This window comes from Callorhinus ursinus, unplaced genomic scaffold (genome assembly GCF_003265705.2).
Source record: "Callorhinus ursinus isolate GAN/ISIS: 27379988/994484 unplaced genomic scaffold, GSC_fseal_2.0 scaffold10, whole genome shotgun sequence".
In the NCBI taxonomy this organism is placed as follows: Eukaryota; Metazoa; Chordata; class Mammalia; order Carnivora; family Otariidae; genus Callorhinus; species Callorhinus ursinus.
The window spans coordinates 34042528-34058983 of NW_027397072.1; the positions used below are offsets into that span (position 1 = coordinate 34042528).

The 16456-nt window shown below is 38.1% G+C and overlaps 1 long non-coding RNA gene across 1 annotated transcript in view; it reads right to left on the reverse strand.

Moving 5' to 3' along the window:
- LOC141373503 (uncharacterized) overlaps positions 1-16456 on the reverse strand; it is a 344341-nt gene that overhangs the window by 154814 nt on the left and 173071 nt on the right. Inside the window, exon 5 of the long non-coding RNA XR_012379568.1 lies at positions 15316-15431. This is a non-coding gene — a long non-coding RNA (uncharacterized lncRNA). The remainder of the gene's footprint in view (positions 1-15315; positions 15432-16456) is intronic.

Below are 16456 nucleotides of genomic sequence, written 5' to 3' on the forward strand. Positions count from 1 at the left end.
TATACCACCTCTTCTTTATCCATTCAACTGTCGATGGACATCTTGGCTCTTTCCACAGTTTGGCCATTGTGGACATTGCTGCTATAAACATCAGGGTGCACGTACCTCTTCGGATCACTACATTTGTATCTTTGGGGTAGTAGTGCAATTGCTGGATCATATGGTAGCTCTATTTTCAACTTTTTGAGGAACTTCCATACTGTTTTCCAGAGTGGTTGCACCAGCTTGCATTCCCACCAACAGTGTAGGACGGTTCCCCTTTCTCCACATCCCTGCCAACATCTGTCGTTTCCTGACTTGTTAATTTTAGCCATTCTGACTGGTGTGAGATCAGAATCTCATTGAGGTTTTGATTTGGATTTCCCTGATGCCAAGTGATGTTGAGCATTTGGATGTGTCTGTTGGCCATTTGGATGTCTTCTTTGGAAAAATGTCTGTTCATGCCTTCTGCCCATTTCTTGACTGGATTATTTGTTCTTTGGATGTTGAGTTTGATAAGTTCTTTATAGATTTTGGATACTAGCCCTTTATCTGATATGCCATTTGCAAATATTTTCTTCCCACTCCCAAAGTTGGTTGTCTTCTGGTTTTGTTGATTGTTTCCTTTGCTGTGCAAAAGCTTTTTACCTTGATGAAGTCCCAACAGTTCATTTTTGCCCTTGCTTCCCTTGCCTTGGGCGATGTTTCTAGGAAGAAGTTGGTGTGGCTGAGGTCGAAGAGGTTGCTGCCTGTGTTCTCCTTTAGGATTTGGATGGACTCCTGTCTCACATTGAGGTCTTTCAACCATTTGGAGTCTATTTTTGTGTGTGGTGTAAGGAAATGGTCCAGTTTCATTCTTCTGCAGGTGGCTGTCCAATTTTCCCAACACCATTTGTTGAAGAGACTGTCTTTTTTCCATTGGACATTCTTTCCTCCTTTGTCAAAGATTAGTTGACCATAGAGGTGAGGGTCCTTATCTGGGCTCTCTCTTCTGTTCCATTGATCTAGGTGTCTGTTTTTGTGCCAGCACCATACTGCCTTGATGATGACAGCTTATAATAGAGCTTGAAGTCCAGAATTGTGATGCCACTGGCTTTGCTTTTCTTTTTCAACATTCCTCTGGCTATTCGGGGTCTTTCCTGGTTCCATACAAATTTTAGGATTATTTGTTCCATTTCTTTGAAAAAAGATTGATTGAAAAAAAGATTAGAAAAAATATTGATGGGGATTGCATTGAATGTGTAGATTGCTCTAGGTAGCATTGACATCTTCAGAATATTTGTTCTTCCAATCCATGAGCATGGAACGTTTTTCCATTTCTTTGTGCTTCCTCAATTTCTTTCATAAGTATTTTTAGAGTTTTCTGAGTACAGATCCTTTAACTCTTTGGTTAGATTTATTCCTAGGTATCTTATGGTTTTGGGTGCAATTGTAAATGGGATCGACTCCTTAATTTCTCTTTCTTCTGTCTTGTTGTTGGTGTATAGGAATGCCACTGATTTCTGTGCATTGATTTTATATCCTGCCACTTTACTGAATTCCTGTACGAGTTCTAGCAGTTTTGGGGCAGAGTCTTTTGGGTTTTCCACATAAACTATCATATCATCTACAAAGAGTGAGAGTTCGACTTCTTCTTTGCTGATTTGGATGCCTTTGATTTCTTTTTGTTGTCTGATTGCTGTGGCTAGGACTTCTAATACTATGTTGAATAGCAGTGGTGATAGTGGACATCCCTGCCGTGTTCCTGACCTTAGGGGGAGAGCTCTCAGTTTCTCCCCATTGAGAATGATATTCACTGTGGGTTTTTCATAGATGGCTTTTATGATATTGAGGTATGTACCCTCCATCCCTATACTCTGAAGAGTTTTGATCAAGAAAGGATGCTGTACTTGGTCAAATGTTTTTTCTGCATCTATTGAGAGGATCATATGATTCTTGTTCTTTCTTTTGTTAATGTACTGTATCATGTTGATTGATTTGCAGATGTTGAGCCAACCTTGCAGCCCAAGGATAAATCCCACTTGGTCATGGTGAATAATCCTTTTAATGTACTGTTGGATCCTATTGGCTAGTATTTTGGTGTGAATTTTTGCATCCATGTTCATCAAGGATATTGGTCTGTAATTCTCCTTTTTGATGGGGTCTTTGTCTGGTTTTGGGATCAAGGTGGCCTCATAAAACAAGTTTGGAAGTTTTCCTTCCATTTCTATTTTTTGGAACAGTTTCAGAAGAATAGGTACTAATTCTTCTTTAAATGTTTGGTGTAATTCCCCTGGGAAGCCATCTGGCCCTGGGCTTTTGTGTCTTGGGAGATTTTTGATGACTGCTTCAATTTCCTTAGTGGTTATAGGTCTGTTCTGGTTTTCTATTTCTTCCTGGTTCAGTTTTGGTAGTTGATACATCTCTAGGAATGCATCCATTTCTTCCAGGTTATCTAATTTGCTGGCATAGAGTTGCTCATAATATGTTCTTAAAATTGTTTGTATTTCTTTGGTGTTGGTTGTGATCTTTCCTCTTTCATTCATGATTTTGTTGATTTGGGTCATTTCTCTTTTCTTTTTGATAATTCTGCCCAGGGGTTTATCACTCTTGTTAATTCTTTCAAAGAACCAGCTCCTAGTTTCGTTGATCTGTTCTACTGTTCTTTTGGTTTCTATTTCATTGATTTCTGCTCTGATCTTTATTATTTCTCTTCTCCTGCTGGGTTTAGGCTTTATTTGCTGTTTTTTCTCCAGCTCCTTTAGGTGTAGGGATAGGTTGTGTATTTGAGACCTTTCTTGTTTCTTGAGAAAGGCTTGTATTGCTCTATACTTTCCTCTTAAAACTGCCTTTGCTGCATCCCAAAGATTTTGAACAGTTGTGTTTTCATTTTCATTGGTTTCCATGAATTTTTTTAATTCTTCTTTAATTTCCTGGTTGACCCATTCATTCTTTAGTAGGATGCTCTTTAGCCTCCATGTATTTGAGTTCTTTCTGACTTTCCTCTTGTGATTGAGTTCTGGTTTCAAAGCATTGTGGTCTGAAAATATGCAGGGCATGATCCCAATCTTTTGGTACCGGTTGAGACCTGATTTGTGACCTAGGATGTGATCTATTCTGGAGAATGTTCCATGGGCACTAGAGAATAATGTGTATTCCATTGTTTTGGGATGGAATGTTCCAAATATGTCTGTGAAGTCCATCTGGTCCAGTGTGTCATTTCAAGTCTTTATTTCCTTGTTGATCTTTTGCTGTCACTTCTGCTTTTTATAAGTTTCTTTAAAGCAAGCCCATCAACACTCAAAAGTTCTCTGTATTGCCACATAAGTAAATTGTTGCATCATAAACAGGTATTGCAATGTCTCATTTCTTTTTTTTTTTAAGATTTTATTTATTTATTTTAGAGAGAGAGAGAGAGACAGCATGAGTGGGAGGGGCACATGGGGATGGAGAGATAGAATATCAAGCATACTCCATGCTGAGTGTGGAGCCTAACTCGGGGCTCGATCCCAGGACCCTGAGATCATGACCTGAGCTGAAATCAAGAAGCAGATGCTCAACCAACTGTGCCACCCAGGTGCCCCGCAACATTTCATTTCTTAATGGATCATCAAGCCAATCTTATGTTCAGTGTAGCAGGCCATATAGCAGTCTATTAGAATCCATTCCTGGTCACTGATCTGGGTGACCATCCCTAATTTTCAAACAATTTCTCATCACCTCAAAAATTATTCTTTTAACTTGGTGACAGTGAATTTTCAAAAAATAAAAGCACATATGAAAGGTGATATTAATTACAACTCCATCTATTCTGACCCTCTCTATTCTTCTGCCCATTGTAAAGTTACTAAACCATAAAAATTCCAACATAACCCTTGAGGTTGTAGGAGTCATTGTATATCTTTTGTCTTACATTGCCCAGGATTTAAAACTGCAGATGTTCATTCAGCTGCTGCCAAAGACTTCTTCAAGTTTTAATAGTTCGCTTTCAGCCAATGGAATTGACTTTCAAGAACACAAATTTTACGGATTCCCAGCCACGCTAGAAGGTCATTAGCCTAAGTTTAGGATTATGAGGCTATGCAGTCAGAATGCTGATCACTAGGAGGAACAGGTGCTGGGTCCGGAGGAGGGGTCACTTCCCTCCCAGTTCAATATATTTTGACTTGATCTTTGTGGATAAGAAGCAGTAATAGCAATTCTCCCAAATTCTAAGACCAGAGAGTTGTTGATTCTGTCCTGTGTTGTGCTTATCCAGTCCCACTGCCACTGCGAGTACCACATTTTCATTTTATTGACAGTAATCTTCACATATTACTCAACCTTCCTTATTTAGCTATTAGATGGGAGTCGTATTTAGGAAAACCTATACCCCTCCACCCAGGAGGTGATACTGGTATGTATTAAACAGCCTGAATGATCAGAGCATTCCAGGACTTCTGAAGGGCCTATTCCCTTAACCTAGGACATTTCTTCATGAGTAAATGATCCAGCACCGTCCACTCCTAACTTTCTATTGTTCTACACCAAATAAAACATTTGGCCCAGTATGGGACTATTAGTGCCTAACTAGTCTAATAGTCCCAAGTCTAAAAAGCACCAGAACATCTGTTCCCAAACCCTAGTCCACCTTACTAACATCTTGGCAAAGGGTCTCATGCTTGAATGGAGATATCAGCACTATCTCTAGCACAGTTCAGGCAGAAAGATATGAAGGTTAACCTTCTACTTCTTTGCAATTAGTAGCATCTTGGGCCTCCAGAAGGTGTAGGTACTTTAGGCTCTTTGGGTTTCAGGGTTCCATATCTGAACCCCTAGACTTAGTGCAGAAATTCTGGATTATAACATTAGTAAAACTGAGATTCTGCTAGTTTGTGGCAACTCTAATGTAGCCATTTGGTGCCAATCTAGGCATATAGTACCTATAGTTTGTAGGTATGCTTTCCAGGCTGAAGTCAAAGACCCAAACTTTGCTCCACTTTACGAAAAATGAAATGGTGAGTTCTGTCCAAGGGATCTTCTCTCCTACAGCAATTATTAATTACTTACAATAGTATATAATCCTTTTTGAGCTATACTATCAGGGATAGCAAAGGGCAACACTCTGTATTAGCTGTCCGACTACCTTGACAGGCATCAGGTCATCTTAGGTATCTTTCTTAAATAGTGATTAGAAGAAAACAATGTGCACCAGTGAAGCACATTAAACTAGCAATAAAATTGTGAGAGTCTTTCTCTTTATTAAAATTAGAGTGAATCAAACTGGGCATGGAATAATAAGCAAAATACAGTTCTTATCTATAAGCGCCTTGGGAAGAGTACTTGCCAGTGAAGCAGCACAAAAAACAGATTTCATAGTCAGGATTTGTTTCCAAATGTACACTGGAATTCAAGGACATAGGTGATGCCAGTCTACAGCAATACATCATCTAGATTTTAGACGTCTGCCTACTTACTAGACACGTCTCCTTAGCCTTTAAATATGCCCATGTTGTTCTCATTAAAAATAAGAGCAAGAATAGCAACAAAAAAGAGGAAGACAAGGAGAAGAAGAAGGAAGAGGGAAAAAAAAAAAAGGAAACTGGCAAAGAAAAGAAGCACCACCAACAAAAGCTATGCAGCCCTCTCTAGATAGTGTCTGATATCTTTCCTTTCTGTCTGTGGCATCAGATTCATTTGCCATTATCCATATTCCGTGACTTCTTTAGTAATATAACCCTCAATTTTTAAATGTGCACATGGGCTGCCTGGCATGAAGGGTACATTTCCCAGACTCTTTTGATACTAGGCTTGGCTCTATCACTAAGCTCTAGTCAAAGGAACCTGAAAGTTTCCTGAAATCATCACTATGGAAGGGCTCACCCTTCCATCATCCTTCCTCCTTCCTGATGGCTGTAACGCAGTCATGAGGGCCTGAGACTCAGCAGACATCTTAGATTATAAAATGAAAGTTGAGGATGGGGAAGCAATAAGATTGAAGGAGGTTGGGTCATCCTGATGGTCCCGCAAGCCACCTTAAACACACACACTGTTGTATGTCAATTATATTCTAATAAAGCTGGAAAAAATAATAGCCCTGGTGCTGTAAGGATGAGATATTTAAAAGCCTTGGCACAAAGCCTGGTTTTGTTTTATAAATCGTGCTATTAAAAATGCATGTAATATGTTGTAGCGACTATTATGATGATAAAGAAATTCTCATTATCAGCCACACATTGTACTAGGCACTATGTGCACAAGACAGCCCCTGTCCTCAGTGAGCTTATAGTAAGAGAGGATAGATGGCACAAAACAACCTATTAAAATGCACTAAATTGTAAAACATAGGCAGATGTTAATAACCTTTTATTTTATCCTGTACTATATATCTTCCTGGGTTTCTTAAAGAATGTAAAAATCCATTGAACTTTCACCATTTAGATATATCTCCAATAATAACAGTGGATAACAGAAGTAAAACTATTAAAAGAAGTAAAAAGACATTCTAAGATACCTTATATTTTTGTGCCAAAGATTTGAACAAATGAAACCCTATGCTGTCATTTTAGCACAAATTTTCTTTAAAAATACAGCCTTCCCCCCCCTTTTTTTAACATATAATGTATTATTTGTTTCAGAGGTACAGGTCTGTGATTCAACAGTCTTATACAATTCACAGTGCTCACCATAGCACATACCCTCCCCAATGTCTATCACCCAGCCACCCCATTCCTCCCACCCCCCACCACTCCAGCAACCCTCAGTTTGTTTCCTGAGATTAAGAATTCCTCATATCAGTGAGGTCATATGATACATGTCTTTCTCTGATTGACTTATTTCACTTAGCATAATACCCTCCAGTTCCATCCATGAAGTGGGGGAAATCAGAGGGGGAGACGAACCATGAGAGATGATGGACTCTGAACAACAAACTGAGGGTTCTAGAGGGGAGGGGGGTGGGGGGATGGGTTAGCCTGCTGATGGGTATTAAAGAGGGCACGTTCTGCGTGGAGCACTGGGTGTTATGCACAAACAATGAATCATCGAACACTACATCGAAAACTAATGATGTAATGTATGGTGATTAACATAGCATAGTAATAAAAAATAAATAAATAAACAAAAATACAAAAAAACCCAGCCTTTTACTTACAGGAATATAACTTCAATTGTGATATGTACATATGATATATGGTATGTGTGTGTGTGTTATTTGACCCAGAAAAAAATTGATGGTAAATGTAAAGCCTGGTTATAGTACATGGCAATTGAATATATTTAAGTATATTTAAAGGAAATCAATAATTAAAAGTATAACTATTCAGGAAAGAAAATGTAAATAATTGTATTTCTGGAATAAAATTCAAATAGCATTACTCACAGTTTTATTTTATAGTGAGCATTTAATTAACTCAGTGCATATATAGCTTAAATATTTTTTTACTCATGTGACATTTTTCAAAGAATAATAAACATCTCTGGATTAAATTTTTTTTAAAGAAAAAGCAAAAATTCAGGTTTTTGTCTTGGTTTCATTTGCAGTGACACAGATGTCTCAAATAATGGTGCTAGATAATTAATTTTTTTTAATTGTAAGTAAATTAATTTTATTAATGGAAACAGATTGGCTCAGAAAACCACAAATTATTTCTTTACATGTACTATGTAAAGTGGCCCTCAAAATTTTCTAGCAATGGATAAGCTTTGTGAATATTTTTTTTGATCAAGGTATACAGAATATAGAGAATGGGTACTTAATCTGGATAAAATTATATACAAAACAGAAAAAGGCCTAACTCTTTATTCACTCAGACTTCCTTCTTCCCAAAGTGACCCCGGGCAGGATTTCTCCAGACCAATAAAGCATCTGGACCTGCCTCAGTCATCTGGAAGCCAGAGGAGGAACTAGCCCAGGGATAAAGCTGGACACACAATGGAAAAATCAGAGAAGAAGAAAAGAACCTGAGTCTATGACGACATTGGTGAGCCACTCAATCAACAAATTCTGGAACCACCCTATGTCTGGACTTGTTGTTTTGTGAGAAAATAAATTTTCTATTGTTTAAGTCAATTTGAGTTTCCTATTACTCAAAGCTAAAAGCCAATTTGATTATTACAGTTTCTTTCTGCACAACTGGAAAATCACTACATGTAGACTTGGATTTGGAAAAGACATAGAAGTCATCATGGTACAGTACCTTCTCAATTCACAGTGGAAATGGTAAAGTATTTTGCAAGTAATATTTCATTAATATTTAGGTTCTAATGCTAGCAAGTGGGGAACTTTTTAAATAACTTAGTCTTTCTATTGCAACGTTAGAAAACTATATGCTCTGCTTTAAGTGAGAGAAAAAAATGGTTATCAGCCTTTACTTTAATGCTTCTGATAAATGACTCTACTGACTTTTACAAAGATGAAAAGCGATCCAAGTATTTAAGAAGTGGGAAGAATCAAGACCCTCAAGTATTAAAGATAAGTAAGGATTCAAGGTTTTCATTAGAAGAAATCTTCCTGAGTTTGCTGGTCATTGGGACATTAATTATGAGCTATTTTGGCATAAGTCTTTGCTAATGCAACACTGAAGCAGCTCGTTCTACTAATGGCTAACTCTAATTCGTGAAAAAGTCTTTCTTATAATAAGCAGAACTCTGGCATGCCTTAACTTATCAACATTTGTCTTCCGAATGAGGCCTTTTCTTTTACCACATTAGGGCCTTTTAAATAATTGAAAGCAGCTGCTATTTTCCCCTCTCATTTCTGTTTTTTTCCTGCCAGTGTCTTTGAGTTGCAGGAACGGGGAAATGGGAGTATTCCTTCACCCACAGGGTAACATACGGATAATTTTATTTCTTTTTTCAGCAGAGATGAATCCAGGAAACACAATTTTAGGTTCTCTCTCTATTCACATCTACCCACTTCCTCTTCTCTCTTCCATGCAGTGAAAGTGATTAACACAGGCAAATACATCCTAATATTCACTCCTCTCTAATGGTCAGAGTTAACATTCCAAAGTTTACTGATCAGGTGAGTCTTGGCCTCTCAGCAATTTCTTTCTCAGACAAGAATGCCTATAAATGGGAGATAGTCTCTTCAATTCTACCTACATGGCAAGCTCGCCATTAAAGACCATTAAAGACCTCCACAATCCTCCTGACTATAAGAAATTACTGTTATTGAACTGCTCGTTCTGAATCTGGATGAGCTCAGGGAGATCAGCTCATAAAGGAGAGTGCAGAAAGCCTCTCTTCTCCCTTAGGTCCAAGCCACATTTTCACATTCAACGTGAACAGCAAGCTGTATGCTTTGGATAGTAACACTGATACTGGATGTATTCCATCCTTCATCCAAATCCTTGCATTTTATCTCTGTTGGCTCAGAACCTAGAGTGAGTCTCAGTATTATTCATATCTGGCAGCTCTCCCCTAATAATCCCTAGTTCATTCAGTGTTCTTTCTTACATGCTGTCCTTAATCTCCAAAATTATGTTTATCCCTTCCCGAATATTCTGTACTTTGTGGAGGCACCTCTCACACTGTGGTCTCAGCACCACAGTATATTGGTAAAAAATACAGCCTTTTAATTGAATTCAATTAGACCTTGGTTAACATCCTGGCTCTAGGGTTTACCAGATGTGAGTGCTTGGGCAACTTTTTGATGACTCTGAGTTTTAGGGTCTCCAACTTAAATGGACAGAATACTGACCTCACAGAATTGTTACAAAGTTGGAGATAACTAAGATAGCATTTGTAATCATTCAGCACAGTGCCTGATATATACTAGGTCCATGAGAAATGTTAGTTTTCCTTTCAGTCTCCTCACACAAAACTAAACCTACTTCAACGTCATACCTAGCACATATGGAAGGCACTTTAAAATTTTATACTTGCTCCATAGATTAGACATATTTTGAGGGAACTTTGTGGGGCTGATTAACATTAATGTGGAACCATGCATAACACTACTTTAGAAAGACCACCTTTCTATGAAGTTATACCTCCTCAAAACATTTGTTCATTGTAATATAAAAATCAGGCAGGGGTGCCTGGGTGGTTCAGTCAGTTAAACTTCTGACTTGATTTCGGCTCAGGTTATGATCTCAGGGTTGTAGGATCAAGTCCTGCATTGGGCTCCATGCTCAGCAAGGAGTCTGCTTCTCTCTCTCTCTCCCTCTGCTCCTCCCCCCACTCGCACTCTCTCTCTCTCTCAAATAAATAAATAAATAAAATCTTTAAAGATAAATAAATAAAAATAAAAAAATAAAAAATAAAAATCAGCCAAATTTAGCCTCTTTTCTGAACTGCCACTTAAATGCTATCTTCTTCATGAAGGTTTAATGATGTCTCCTCAATCGACCTCATCAGAGTCAAACAGATGCATTTGATTTACACACCTCCTATATTACTGATTACATCCTATATTTTACTATAATTATCTGTTATTTTATAATCCACACTGCATTATAAACTTCTTTGAAATTAGCCTGACACTATGGTACTGTTCCATACTAGTGTGCCAATCTAACATTAGAATCTACTAGAGGTCAAAAGGCAGTGTGAAGAAAGGGCTAATACTAGGCCTGGGGTAAGGCAGGGCTGCTAGGAAAATTTTCTTTGGAAACACTACTTAAGACAAATAAAAAATGTTTATATCTTCATGGTGTGTCACTACAGGGTCAGTGGAGATATGAGTTGGCATGTAAGCCTTCCACTACAGTGGTTTATAAAATGGGTGGACAAGGGGGCTACAGCCTTCTATAGGTCAAGGAGAGCCACACATTCTTTGGTTCTCAACCATGGCAGCCATACACGCCCCATATACATAAGAAGACAAAAGAAGCTGCAGTTTTGGGTACCTGTAGGGTCTCCTAATGAGATGAAGGTATTGTACTTTCTGTATTTCCTGTTTTGTATACTTCTAAAAAGCTAATTAACTGTAGTATTAGATTAATGCCTCTTCATTTATGTCTCATGAGCCTTACTGCCAATCTGAAACTGTAACCATAGCTTTGTTCCTACAGGGACTCTACTGTAGCTTATTCAAATCATGTACAACCAACAGAGCATTTACCAAATGATCTTGGCTCATCAGAATAATAACCCTATTATTTGTAACTATTGAAAGATTGTGGCAAAGGTAGAGGGTCAAAAAAGTTCAGAATGTATAATAATCATTGAGTAGTCAATATGACTAATATGTAAGATAGAAGGATGAAAAACCAGTGGCTACTGAGTCTGTGAGACACGGCAGTGAACTTTTGCAGCGTGCTCCCCACCTCGGAGTTTTACACAATATTTTTACAAATACGCATATGATTAATTCTGAAATGTTCAAATTCTAAAGACATTCTGAAAGATGACCTCAAGAAAGGGTAAGAGCTATTACTTTTACTTCAGTTTAAAGAGTCTATCTGAATACCCTTTTGAGAGGAATTCAGGCAATTTATAAGGAAAATTACTCCTTTGATGCCTCCAGGTTATTACTTAGCCAATTACTCTTAGACTCTACCAAATGGCTTTCATTAGTTAAAACTAAGGCCAATTTTTTCCCCCTGAAATGTCTTGTTCATCCTTGAAGAATTACTCAAATACTGTTTAAGGGCAAAGGTTTCTAAGAGTCTAGGACAGTAGTCAATCTATTATATTACTTCTAATGAAGATTATCAGAGCTTTCCTTCTCCTTTCCCTAATGCAAACATAGCACATTCTTGGGTTGGAGGAAAAAAATGCTCAAATAGGAATAAGGCTGATGTAAAACCCAAGTGTTAGTTTTTAATATGATTGGTGATGGGAACAAAATAGATAGGTTGAGTCAAGGTATCCCTCCACATCACCCCGTCTAATGACCTATTCCTGTAAGAGTCAAGCATTCACGAAAGACCAACACCACAGCAGCAGGAAACACAAACGGAAAGAATTTCAAAACATTCACTAAGAGTGTGGGTGGTTAAGGTAGCATTGATAACCAACAGGCAATGCTTCTTTTTAACACAGAGATTTTCTACAATGGCTAATGCATTATAGTCATGAATAGCTTTGGCTTCAAGTGAGATAATAACCAAGCAATAAAAGCCTGGTGGTTTTCCCCCTTGTAATTTATTCAATTTCTGCATATATTCATATTCATACACACACACACACACATACACACACACACACGACAGAGAGAGAGAGAGACTGAGACGAGAGGAAATGAAGGAGAATCTAGTCCAGGCTTTTATTGTTTGGCTATTTAAGAACTTTTCATAAGAAAGACATGTATTCTCAGATCAACAGTAGCAGAAATAAAAATAATCCCCCTATTAAACATACTAAAATTGCAAAACATCAAGTCTAAAAATAAAAAATTTGAAGCTACTGGGATGCTTGGGTGGCTCAGTCAGTTAAGCATCCAATTCTTGATTTAGGCTCAGGTCATGATCTCAGGGTTAGGAGACTGAGCCCAGCGTCAGGCACTGTGTGCTTAAAATTCTCTCTATCTCCCTCTGTCCCTCCCCCAACTCCCTTACTTATGGTCATGCATGCTCTCTCTCTCTAAAAAACAAACAAAAAACCTTAAAGCTATTTAACATTAAAAATACTAGATTATGTGAAAGGGAATAAAAATAAAATGAATAGCAGACAATATAATCAACAATTGAAACCATAATCTTAGGAGACAATTTTCCACGGATCTCTTCAGTTTCTATATACCTTGTAAAAAGACACTGGCCGTTTTTGTCCTGAGTAACCTTTCCAAGGACACTTGTGTAGTAAACAGCTTCAAGAGCGAGATAGAATAATCTCCAGAGAAGACGGCAGTTTGTTTCCTGACCAGGGTAATACAGGTAACGTTTCACTCCAGGGCAAAGTTTGGGCAGGTGACCAGCCCCAAACCCTTACACCACTGGGGATTCCTAAGCTCAGTGTTCATCTGGGACATGGCACTCACTTGAGCCACTCTCCTTTACTCCCACGGGATATGTGGGGTTGGGCAGAGAGAACCAATATGGACATGAATCTCATGTTATCTGTGGTGCAGTGGCTTATTTGACTCCATACAGAATCTTGTGTCTTCCATCAGTATTTCAGTATTCATAAAACAGAAGCAGGCTAAATTGTTAGCAGGCTAAATTGTTAGCTTGGAAAATGGGTTAAAGTCTCACACTGTTCATAGTTCTTGATACACCCCAGAGATAGCTATAAATCAAAAATGAAAGGCTCCTTCCCCCCAAAAGTCCTTGAATAAAGAAATTTTCAAGTGTACAATGTGTTATGAGTTCATTACCAATAAATATTCACTTAAAAAGAACTGTTCATCAGGAAGAAAAATGAACCAATCTGAAATCATGAGCTACCTGAGACACAATGAACACATATATGTATAAAAATTATCAGTCATTTTAAGGGACTATGAACTACAAAAATACTAATGACTCATTTCTTCTTTTTTTTTAATACATATGTATATATTTTAAAGATTTTATTTATTTATTTGACAGAGAGAGATAGCGAGAGAAGGAACACAAGCAGGGGGAGAGAGAGAGGGAGAAGCAGGCTTCCCGCAGAGCAGGGAGCCCGATGTGGGACTCGATCCCAGGACCCTGGGATCATGACCTGAGCTGAAGGTAGATGCTTAATGACTGAGCTACCCAGGTGCCCCTCATTTCTTCTTAATAAATGGGTGTAAAATTCTAGATGGCAACAAAAAGATAAGAAAAGATGTACTCGCCTTAATCAGATGTGTCTCTGGAGATGATGAAACCAATCCAGTAAGAAACTGGATCATTTAGCTGGGTGGGACAAACTGAAAGGTCATACTGATCTGATCCTATTCATAAGAGATAATCACTATTTTGGGGACAGAACAAAGTCAATCTGCAAAGAGAAGAAAACGGAATGCACACACAAAGATAAGTGACTGAGTTAGGCATCCCAGTTTTCTAGTTCCTGTGACACTTAACCATTTCTCAGTGCCTGCTCTTTGAGTCTCTGTATTCCTAAAATAAAACCTGACATTTATTGCAGTGGTTTGAGTGGGCCTCTTTTCCTTAATACCCAAAGAACCTTGACTAGAATACACCCAAAGCGCTGAAGTTAGAAAGCCAGTTCTGTCTTATTTTCTGAGAGGGTAGCTAATTGATAATAAATTAAGAATATTTCATAATACAACTATATGGAACCCCATTAAAAAGCAGTTTTTTCTCCATGCATATTCTATAGAACATGTGGATATGCACATTCCCAAAGTCATTGCCACTTCTTTCTCCTTTTAATTTCAGCTATCTTCTCTCTACTGTATTGGCACTACAAGTCAGTTTCTTCATACATACAGTCCTTTCCCTCTATATATCATTGTTTTTTGTTGTTGTTGTTGTTTTTATTATTATTTTATTTATTTATTTGGTAGAGACACAGCAAAAGAGAGAACACAAGCAGGGGGAGTGGGAGAGGGAGAAGCAGGCTTCCCACGGAGCAGGGAGCCCGATGTGGGGCTCGATCCCAGGACCCCGGGATCATGACCTGAGCCGAAGGCAGACGCTTAACGACTGAGCTACCCAGGCGCCCCTATATATCATTGTTCTGATTTGGTTGTTTTTATTTCCATGTCACAAGCATAGGCAACATACTATCTACCAAGTTTTGATACTTGTGATAGTATCAAAATGTTTAAGATAATTTTTATGATATATTGTAGCACAGATATATAGACATGAGTACATCATTTTCCCCTGTCTATATCCTTATTAATTTTTGCAAAAATGACAGGAAACCCTCTAATGTCAGTTATTCTATGTCAGACTCAGGGTTCTCCCTATTAGATGTTTTCTTCTCCTTCCTCCTGAAATTTCAGTTGAACACTTCCAATGTTCTGCCCAAAAGAGTTTTCCTGTTGCAATCTGTTTCCTGACCCAATGAACATATGAACCAATGTTTGGGTTCATATGAACCCTTGCCCATGAGTCTTGCCCCATAAACCAAGATTGCAAATTATGAAAGTCTGACCTTCAATATTGGCTTTCCATTTATCTTTCTCTTCTGAAAGCATGACCTTTACTGGAAAAAGGATTCGAGGAAATACTTCTGCCCTTGATCCAGCATCCTTCCCTAGTCTTCATAATCACAAATGAGGTATTTTTTACATTGTGATGTATTACCACGGAACTGAGCAAAAGTCCATACTTTTATATAGGGCTGGTGAACTGTAATAGACCCTATATTACATCTCTACCCAGGAAAACAGCATAGCTGTTATTAGACATCCCGATGGCTATGTAGCCAGTATCTTGTACCTAAGAGGGAGTCTCTATTACTGCATGCTTCTTCCCTCATAAATAGATGGATGCCTGGATAGACACAGTCATAAAGATACAGGAGATTTTATTATAAAAATTGACTCACACAATTATGGAAATCAAGAAGTCCCATGATCTGCTGCCTGCAAACCCGAGAGCCAGGAAAGTCAGTGATATAATTCAGTCTGAATCCTGAAGCCTGAAGAGCAGAAGCACCGATATCTACAGGCAAAAGAAGATGGGTATCTTGGCTCAAGGAGAAAGAGTAAATTCACTCTTCTTCCACATTTTTGTTCTAGTCAAGCCCTCAGCAGACTGGATGATGCCTACCCACATCTTTCTTCTTCACTCAGTCTGCCAAGTCAAATGCCGATCTCTTCCAGAGATACCCTCACAGACATACCCCAAAATGTTTTATGAGCTACCCCAGTCGAGTTGACACATAAAATTAACCACCACAGGTATCAACAATTTTTCTTGAACTATTATTGCCTAGATATCCTCCTCATCGTTCTGTTAAAAACATTAACTTCTACTGCATATAATCCAGATCCAGTGTCTAGGAACTTAATTTCATAATTCTTCCATACCCACTTGTCTTGCTCTAATTTTGCTATATGGTTTATCACCTCTTAATGTTCTATACTATTATTATAATATTATTAATATTATTATTATTTTCTTCTCTTGTTAAACCTTAAACTCCATAAAGGCTGTAATTTTTATCTGTTTTATCCCACTGATACATTTCAAGCATCTATACCCAGTATGTAGTAGGGGCTCAATATGTTTGTAAAATGAATAAATACATAAAATCTACTTTAATGTAATCTTATTTAATATCTTTCTCTTTCTCCTCTATATTCCATATCCTTTTTGACTCTAGTCAAAACTCTGGTGCTGATTTTTTTTTTTTTTTGCAATTTTCATCTGACTTCATTTTTTTTTTAAAGATTTTATTTATTTATTTGAGAGAGAGAGAATGAGAGATAGAGAGTACGAGAGGGAAGAGGGTCAGAGGGAGAAGCAGACTTCCCGCCGAGCAGGGAGCCCGATGCGGGACTCGATCCCGGGACTCCAGGATCATGACCTGAGCTGAAGGCAGTTGCTAACCAACTGAGCCACTCAGGTGCCCCGACTTCATTTTTTAGATTACAAAAGTAACGCCTTCTTATCTAACACATAAACACACATTTTAGGATTCTCCATACTCTTTCATTTTCATTTTTAGGGATTCCTTATGGATT